This window comes from Bos javanicus, chromosome 28 (assembly GCF_032452875.1).
Source record: "Bos javanicus breed banteng chromosome 28, ARS-OSU_banteng_1.0, whole genome shotgun sequence".
In the NCBI taxonomy this organism is placed as follows: domain Eukaryota; kingdom Metazoa; phylum Chordata; class Mammalia; order Artiodactyla; family Bovidae; genus Bos; species Bos javanicus.
In genome coordinates, this window is record NC_083895.1 from 8781875 (window position 1) to 8789917 (window position 8043).

Below are 8043 nucleotides of genomic sequence, written 5' to 3' on the forward strand. Positions count from 1 at the left end.
CCTCACCTTCAATCTCAGGTCAATCTAGTCCAATGGGACATTAAGAGTGATTGCTACCAATTGATTCCTGAAAAAAAAGAAAAAGAAAAGAGAGAGGACAGGAGGGAGAGGGAGAGGAAGGAGGGGACACACTTTAACGAAGAGTTATACCGAGAGAGGTCGTCCTGTAACGGCTGCAGAAAGCGAGCATCTCTTCTCACTGACAGCCCGATAAAGACCCGGGTTCCATTGCTCATGTGCATGGACTGCTCGGACCCCATCCTCCACCCTCACCCCACTACAAGTCTCTATGTCACTTCCCCAGTAACGTAAGTGATCAAATTTCTACAATTAGGACTTAAAAGATACTATGAACAACTCACATTTGTATACTGCGCTACAGTTTACAAAGAAGTTGTGTAATTATGACCACACTTGGTCCCTCACTGTGGCGCTAAGAGAAAGCTGGTACTGGCCCCATTTTAGAAAAGAGGATGCCATGCTGAGACTTAAGAGATTGCGGCTCAAAGGAGGTCACAGAGTGACAAAAATATGAGGCAGAGACCGATGTCCAATCACATGACTTTTCCCCTGCCCTGGGAGAACCCACAGCACACAGAGAGGGAAACTGAGGCACGCTAGAGTAGCTAATTATTCATTCACTGGGTCAATGACATCGTGGGGACCATGGGCTTTTTGAAGGCCATAGAGTTGGGACTTAGTGAAATTGACACCATTGTCTAAGACAGACAAAAAGACCTGCAGCGACCTTACAGTTCTCACGAAAAGGGCTGTGTATGGAGAAAGCGTCAGCCCCAGTGGGAGTCGGAAGGATTTAGCTGTACTCTCTGTCTCATTATGGGCTAATATGATTATCTCATAGTAGCTATTATGTGTGTCCTATGAAAAATGTCATCCCAGCGCTTCTGGAGAATAGGAGTGGAGCTCCAGGCCCTTGACAACAATCCCGGGCAGAGTCTGAGTAATCTAGTACCTCTGAATCACAAGCAAGAGGCAAGTCTCAATTTGGAAGCAGAAAAGAAATGATGCAAAGCTTTTTAAGCCTTGGGAGGGAGGGAAGCCCGGGCAGACCCAGGATCTGACTAGAAGTGTTGGCTGTACCTCTCCTGCTTGCCTTCCCCCTGGCCAGCTGTGGCTTGTCCTCCGGGGCCCACCCTCTGCTTCAAATCCTGCCCGGATGATTGATAGGCCTGCCAGACCTCAAGGCGGACCCAGACATCTCCAGGCAGGGCCGCAGCCTCCATGCCGAAGAAATACATTCTGCTTAAAAGGTTTGCTCCCTGGTCTGATTCAAATCCCAATTAAAGTCCAAGCCCTGGTGACGGGACAGGCTGAGTAAAGGGTGTATATGTTTTTCTCTTTCCAAGTTCTTCTGTTACTCTGTGTTTCCCACCTAGACATTAGGCTGTCTCCACGATGCGAGACATCTTTCCTTTCTAGAATTTCCAGGAAGCCCAGTTGTCTCCCACGTGTTAGATTTAATGTAATTCAACCCGAAGTTTGAGGCTATTTCTCCTAATTCAGGAAAAGTTGTGAGCTTGGCAGCCCCAATGGAAAGAGATTTTTTTTTTATAATGATAGTGGATTTGGGGGAGGGTGTTTTTCTCATTTTGGTTGTGTGTGTATGTTTCATAAAGTGCATAGGAGAATTAAGCTCAAAAAGCAACTGCTTGGAGAGATAGAAAGTCTTGTAATTCATGTTGTGCATAATGGATTTGGCAGGCCCAAGCACAGAAATTTCCAGAAGTGTTTGCGTGGCAGCAGTTCTTAGCCAATTCACATTTTTTAGCTGTCCTGGCCAGCTGCCCGGCCTACAGAAAAAGTCTTGTATCTCCGCAAGTTTGGCTGGCCTCTCTGACGAGTTTCCAAACTGCATGGCAACATTGGATGAGCTTATTTTCAAGTGCCAAAAAAACTCCTGCTACTTATATTGTTACTAAATACCAGATGTGCTTAATGCCGAGCAGGCAGAGCCAAACCTAGGGTAATCAAATAACCTATCATTAACATTTTCTAAAAACAAAAAATGCAATTGGAACACCAGATTACTGTTTTTCTTTGTTTGTTTTACGCCCTATTACTGGAACCCCTAGGGTGACGGGAACAGGACTGGGGTGGAGAGGCCGTTCTGGCAGCAAGGGAGACGCTGTTTACCATTACACCCCAGCACATCTGAAACATGGGTGAGAAAGTCAAGGCCCCAGCAGATCCCCTCCCTCCCCGTGCTGCTCACAGCCCCGCCCCCTCACCCCCCGCCCCCGCCCCCAGGACACTCAGGGCTGAGGCTCTCCCTGAAAAGTTGAGGTGCACTGGGATTCGACCTTGAAGGAGATAAACAGAAGGAGACGAGTGGGTAGGGTTGCGAGCTGGCAAATGAGAGGCTGGGCCAGGGTTGGCAGCAGCTGCTCCTACTGCTGGAAAAATGCAGAGAAATTCTGAAAGGCTTGAAGAGACAAGAGGATGCTGTGTGGCTTTGTCGGAGGCCCTGGCTGAGCTTCAATTGGTAGAACTGGAAGCATTTCTTGATGCAAAAATATCCAGGCCTATCCAACATCCCCCCTCCTCATACCCCTCCCCCCCAACCACAGCTATAATTTCTCTTCTTTTCTTTCTCTTTCCTTCCTTCTTTCTCCCATCTCTCTTTCTTTCTCTTTTGTCTTCCTTTCTTCTCCTTTTCTTTGTCTTTCCTTCTTTCTTTTCTTTCCTTCTCTCTCCATCCCTCCCTCCCTTCTTCCCTCCCTTCCTTCATCCCTCCTTTCTCTCCTTTTTCTTTCTTTCTTTCTCTCTTGTCCTTTTCTGGAATCCAGTGGGAAGGGCCAAGCACTGGGCTCCTCTTGCTCTATCCCGGGCCATTCCTACCACTGCGCTCCCTCTTCACAACTTCCATGCCCTGGGCACTCTATTTTCCAAACCTCTATGCCTTCCACCCAACCTCACACTTCTGGAAGGATGAAAAGGGTTAGGGTTAGGGTTAGGGTTAGGGTTAGGTGCTGACCCCCACCAGATAGATGGCAAGCCTGAGTCATTAGAGGTGATTAGAGAGAAAGATGGAATATTGCAAAATAAAATTTTATGGATGGAAGTAGGATCACCACCATAAGAAATTTGATAGTTAATAACTATTCTGAAAATATTGGTTGTCTGCATTAAGCTGCTGCTGCTAAGTCACTTCAGTCGTGTCCGACTCTGTGTGACCCCATAGACGGCAGCCCACCAGACTCCCCTGTCCCTGGGATTCTCCAGGCAAGAACCCTGGAGTGGGCTGCCATTTCCTTCTCCAATGCATGAAAGTGGAAAGTGAAAGTGAAGTCGCTCAGTCGTGTCTGACCCTCAGCGACCCCATGGACTGCAGCCTTCCAGGCTCCTCCGTCCAGGGGATTTTCCAGGCAGGAGTACTGGAGTGGGGTGCCATTGCCTTCTCCGTGTCTACATTAAGACAACTGTGTAAATAAAGGAATCAGTGACTCAGCCTAGGATGGTTGTTTTAGGAAACCTGTGACTAAAATTGTATTATAATCCAACTGTGCCTTGTATGCCGTTTTGCCAAGCCAAACTCAGCGAGAAGACTGCAGGGTTTCTCCACTGCATGGAGTCATTAGGAGGATAAACCATGAGTCTGGTCTAATGAGCGATGAAACGCTTTGCAAATATTTGTTTTAAGGGGATGCAAATAGCAAAATAATGTGGAGCTGATGTTTGCAATACCTTTTGAACTTTTCTCCTAACTCCAGTCACACATGTTTTGCACATCAGCTGTGTTCCTGAAAAGTCAGGTGTGAATCCATACGCTAAGCAGAATTATGCTTCAGATGTTCTGGGGACACTCCTGACTTGGGGGAACCAGGAATGGGCAAAGAAGTTACAGAGAAAATCTAACACCTGGGACTGCTTCGTCTCTGCTCAGTTTGGACGCCCACTCTGCATCCAAGCTGATGAGCCTGCACCAGGGGGAAAGAGGTGTCCAAACTGAGCAGAGACAAAGCAGGGGTGTATTAGACTTCCTCAGTAGCTTCTTCACCAATTCCTGGTGAATTTCCTTCCATCAGCAGTGGCTCATTCCATTGCTGAGTCTGGGGAGGAAAGGGCTGGTCCTAGGGGAGGGTCAAGGGAAGGGTGTTTTGTTTTCTAGCAAGGAAAACAGAGAAGGCAGGAGGAAACCACCCAAATGCCAAGCTCTGCAGAGGGCAAGTGAAGTCAGGGTTTAAAAACAAAACTGGAGGAGCTTGTCTCCTTGAAGCTGTTTATATTGCATAACTCGAAACAACACAGCAGTGCAGGAATGGTTCCCTTGGTGAGGGCTAGGACCCGGGGCCCAGAGGACAGCCCTGGTTGCCTCCAGCCCCTGGTTAAAATGGCTCCTTTAAAACAACAACAGCAATAACAGATAATAATAGTACTCAGGGACACACCAGGACAATTCAGGAGGATAGCCTAAATAAATTAAGTAGAGGAATCATTCTAGTTATAATTTGGACTTGTAAGGTGACTTTCTTTTCTCTTGCTAAGGAAATAAAAGAGGATCCTAGGTGGCGCTAATGGTAAAGAACCCACCTGCTAATGCAGAAGACATGAGATGGGGGTTCAATCCCTGAGTCGGGAAGATCCCCTGGAGGAGGGAATGGCAAGCCATTCCAGTGTTCTTGCCTGGACAATCCCATGGACAGAGGAGCCTGGCATGCTACAGTCTGTGGGGTCACAAAGAGTCGGACGCGACTGAAGCGACTTAGCACGTACAAGCACAAGGAAATGAATTCTAATCAGAGTAATGGGAAGACACAAAGTTGACCCCAAATGGCTATTTTCATTTTCTAAAAAAGGACATGAGGCCCTTGATCCTGCTGTGAAATTTATCAGGATCACAGAGGCTGCTTTCTCGAGCCCCAGGGGGTAGCTGGCTTTCTAACGTAGTCCCTTCTCAGCCCAGGATGATGCAGGGGGACAACAGCCTTCTGGGAAACATTGGGCAGTTTCATGGAATCTGCTGGAAGAATTAAAAAAATAATAGTTCCCACTTGGTAAACAGACACAGACTCACGGGCCCAGTGTCTGAACGAAATCCGAGTCTTAAAATTGAGAGCAGGCAAGAGTCGACTGCAACCTTTTTCGTCAGTCGCCTGTAGTCTCCCGGGACAGCAACCCCTATCGTATGCCAGGGGACAAGAATAGAAAGAAAAATTGAGAACACAGCCCTGAGCACGGGCTGGTGGTGTTGGTTGCCAACCGTTGCCCCATTAGTAGGCTATGGGGACATGCAAGGGAACATTTTCTGTACGTGGCTTGTGTTTAAAAATACATCTTGCTTCAAAGCTGGCTCGGGAGTGGCTGGGGAGTGAGCGCCAGCTTTCTGTGCGCCCAGCAGTTGTTCATCCTTCTGTGATTTACTGCACAGCACATACCCCTCTGAGGCTCCCCCTCACCTGCCACATGACTGTGACAAAGACCTCAACCTGGCTTCTAGCAGGCTAACATGCAGGACGATTCCTGGATGAAAGCCAGGCTCCAGAAACATCCTCCCTGTTGGCTTACTGTATGCAGAGGGGGCTGAGAGTGGATGGAGGTGGAGCGGAACGCCTCCCCAGCAAGGTCTCTGACCCTTTTCACTCCATGGATGTGTCCCTGGGGACATGTCCCTCCTCATGTCCTTTTTCTCAAAAGGAGGACACCAGTTTCTACCCACCTCCTAAGGACGTTCAAGAGTAACAGCTAACGGAAATGACTTAAAAGCCCTTGGCAAATACAAAGTTCAAGATCAAGTGCTGAATGAAGGCTTCCCTCACCTACCCTATCTAATGCGTTACTTCCGTGCCCAGTGTAAACGCTTTGCTGACAGACTGCCCCACAGGGTGTGAGGCTGGTCTGTGCAGAAGAAATCTCAGGTTCCTCCAGAGGAGTTTGCCTTTGTAGGAGCCGCTGAAATCTTGACATGTCCAAACGCATATTCTGGGTAGAAATCAACAGGTGATGAGCTGCAGAAGCTGAGAGGCTGCCAGGATCTACCCATGGGCACCCAGGCTGTGGCACCCCTCTCCCAGGGGGACATGAAAGGGAACAGATCAACACTGCAGGGTTGAGTTCAAGTCTGCCTCGATGAAGCCCTGGGGACCTCCTTCTTGAAAAACAACTGGGACAGTGTGACAGCTGTTTAAGGATGCCAGAGATCAGGGTCCCCAGGGAAAGCTCCCCAGGGAATGTTATGTTTGCAGGAGGCACTTGTGAGTGACACGAAAGAGAGACAGCAGGAGTGAGGACAGCTGGGCCCCCGTGAACTCTCTAACGAGCCATCCATCAGGACCACCCTCCAGATGTGAAGCCTAGTAGTACCTAGGTGATTTCCATGATAACCGCCATGATGATTGTTGTTCTTTGCGGCCTATTAGACAATACATTGCCCTGACACCCTGGCCCCTGGAGGGGTCCTTTCTGGGAAAAGATTACCACCCTGGACTCCTCGCAGTTCCTGTGTTTATTTCCTTTGAGGGTCTTTATCAACCAAACACAAGTCAGGTTATATGTTGCCAGATATTTGTGGCTACTTTAAAATCTGGCCGGTGGTTCCATATGGCAAGTGGGTGACAGACATGAAGACAAGAAGATGCAGACAAAGGGTTTGGAGATGCTACACCCTGCAGGTGAAGACATACCCCACAATGGTCCCCACTTCTGTGGGAGCTGCCTCCTCTGAAGCAGGCTTGGTGGATGCCTCTGATGGAAACCACTGGACCTGGGTCCCAAAGACTGGCATCTGACTCCTGGCTTACCCATTTCACAACAGTGTGAATGAACTGGGGCGTGTTAGTGAGCTTTTCTGAGATGCAGTGGACCCACCTGTAAACTGGGACTGAGACCTGCCTGTCAGGGCACTTGGGGAGTTCCAAGGAGGCACCTCACTCCCAGAGGCACAATAAACATGAGCTGAAACAGTAACATCTGATTCTGTCCATGGGTGTGACCTCTTACCTCTATGAGCGTTAGTCATTTGGCAGGCGTGGGTGTCCTTCTGTCTTACCCCCTCATAGCAGGGGCAAATAGCCTGAAATCAGCCTGCCACCTCCCCACCGAAATCTGGTGACAGAGCCTGGGCTGAGCAGGCTCTGTTCGGCCTGGGATATCCAGAGCGCCTGCTGCCATGCGGCTGTGGGCTTTTCCAAAGTTCACCCGTTGGTCCATTTGCCTGGGCTCCCATTGCTCGAGGCTACTAAGAGGGGTATCTCTTTCTCTCAGGCCCCTAGGGTACCACTCCAGGGAGCGAAGGCCCAGCAAAAGTACAAAGAGAAGGAAGCTCAGTGTTACAATCTTTCTAGGTGAATCTCCAGGCTGCGGCCACCCCAGGCAAGTTCCAGGCCTGCAGCAAACCTGTCTGCTGTGGGGCTGTCTCAACATGCTGTTTGGAAAGCCAAGATTTTCAATGTAAACTTTGTTCCCCCTCCCCTTTCTTCAGGGATTCACAGCTGGAGCTCTTTTCGGCCCTTCCTCTCCTTGGTGCTGAAATTGGAGGTCACACGACATCTCTGTCAGAACAGATCCTCAGAGCCACTGTCTTCCTGGGGAGGGCAGAGCTGGCACAGCGCTGGCTCCTGAGTTGGCCTGGGTGTTGGTTTCTCGGTGGCACTATTTTTGGCAGATTTTTTATCCTTGCTGTTTATCACAAGCCCATCGGGCAAATGACAGCGGAATTGCAAGCTTGAATGGGCTTGTCTGACAGGCCAACTTTTATCCTGGGCTCCGCTGCCTGACTTTTAAAAAGGAACTCCGAGGAGAGGATAGTAATTTCACACCGATTCCTTGCTGTAATTTGCTTTGGGGTTTAAAATGTCGTTTTCCAATCACCCCTGGCTGCGCCGCCATGTAAGGGAGAAGATGGGCCATGTGTGTGGTTAATGTCTTTGTAATGCATGTGGGTGTGCTGAGTCGCCTCGGTCATGTCTGACTCTTTGTGACCCTATGGACTGTAGCCCACCAGGCTCCTCTGTCCATGGGATTCTCCAGGCAAGAATACTGGAGTGGGTTGCCATGCCCTCCTCCAGGGGATCTTCCCAACCCAGG

The 8043-nt window shown here is 49.3% G+C and overlaps 1 long non-coding RNA gene across 1 annotated transcript; it reads left to right on the forward strand.

The window, feature by feature from the left end:
- The first annotated feature begins 1056 nt into the window (after positions 1–1056).
- On the forward strand, positions 1057–6924 carry LOC133240315 (uncharacterized). The gene is made up of 2 exons (XR_009734189.1): positions 1057–1271; positions 4507–6924. It is a non-coding gene; the product is annotated as an uncharacterized LOC133240315 (long non-coding RNA).
- Positions 6925–8043: the final 1119 nt, after the last annotated feature.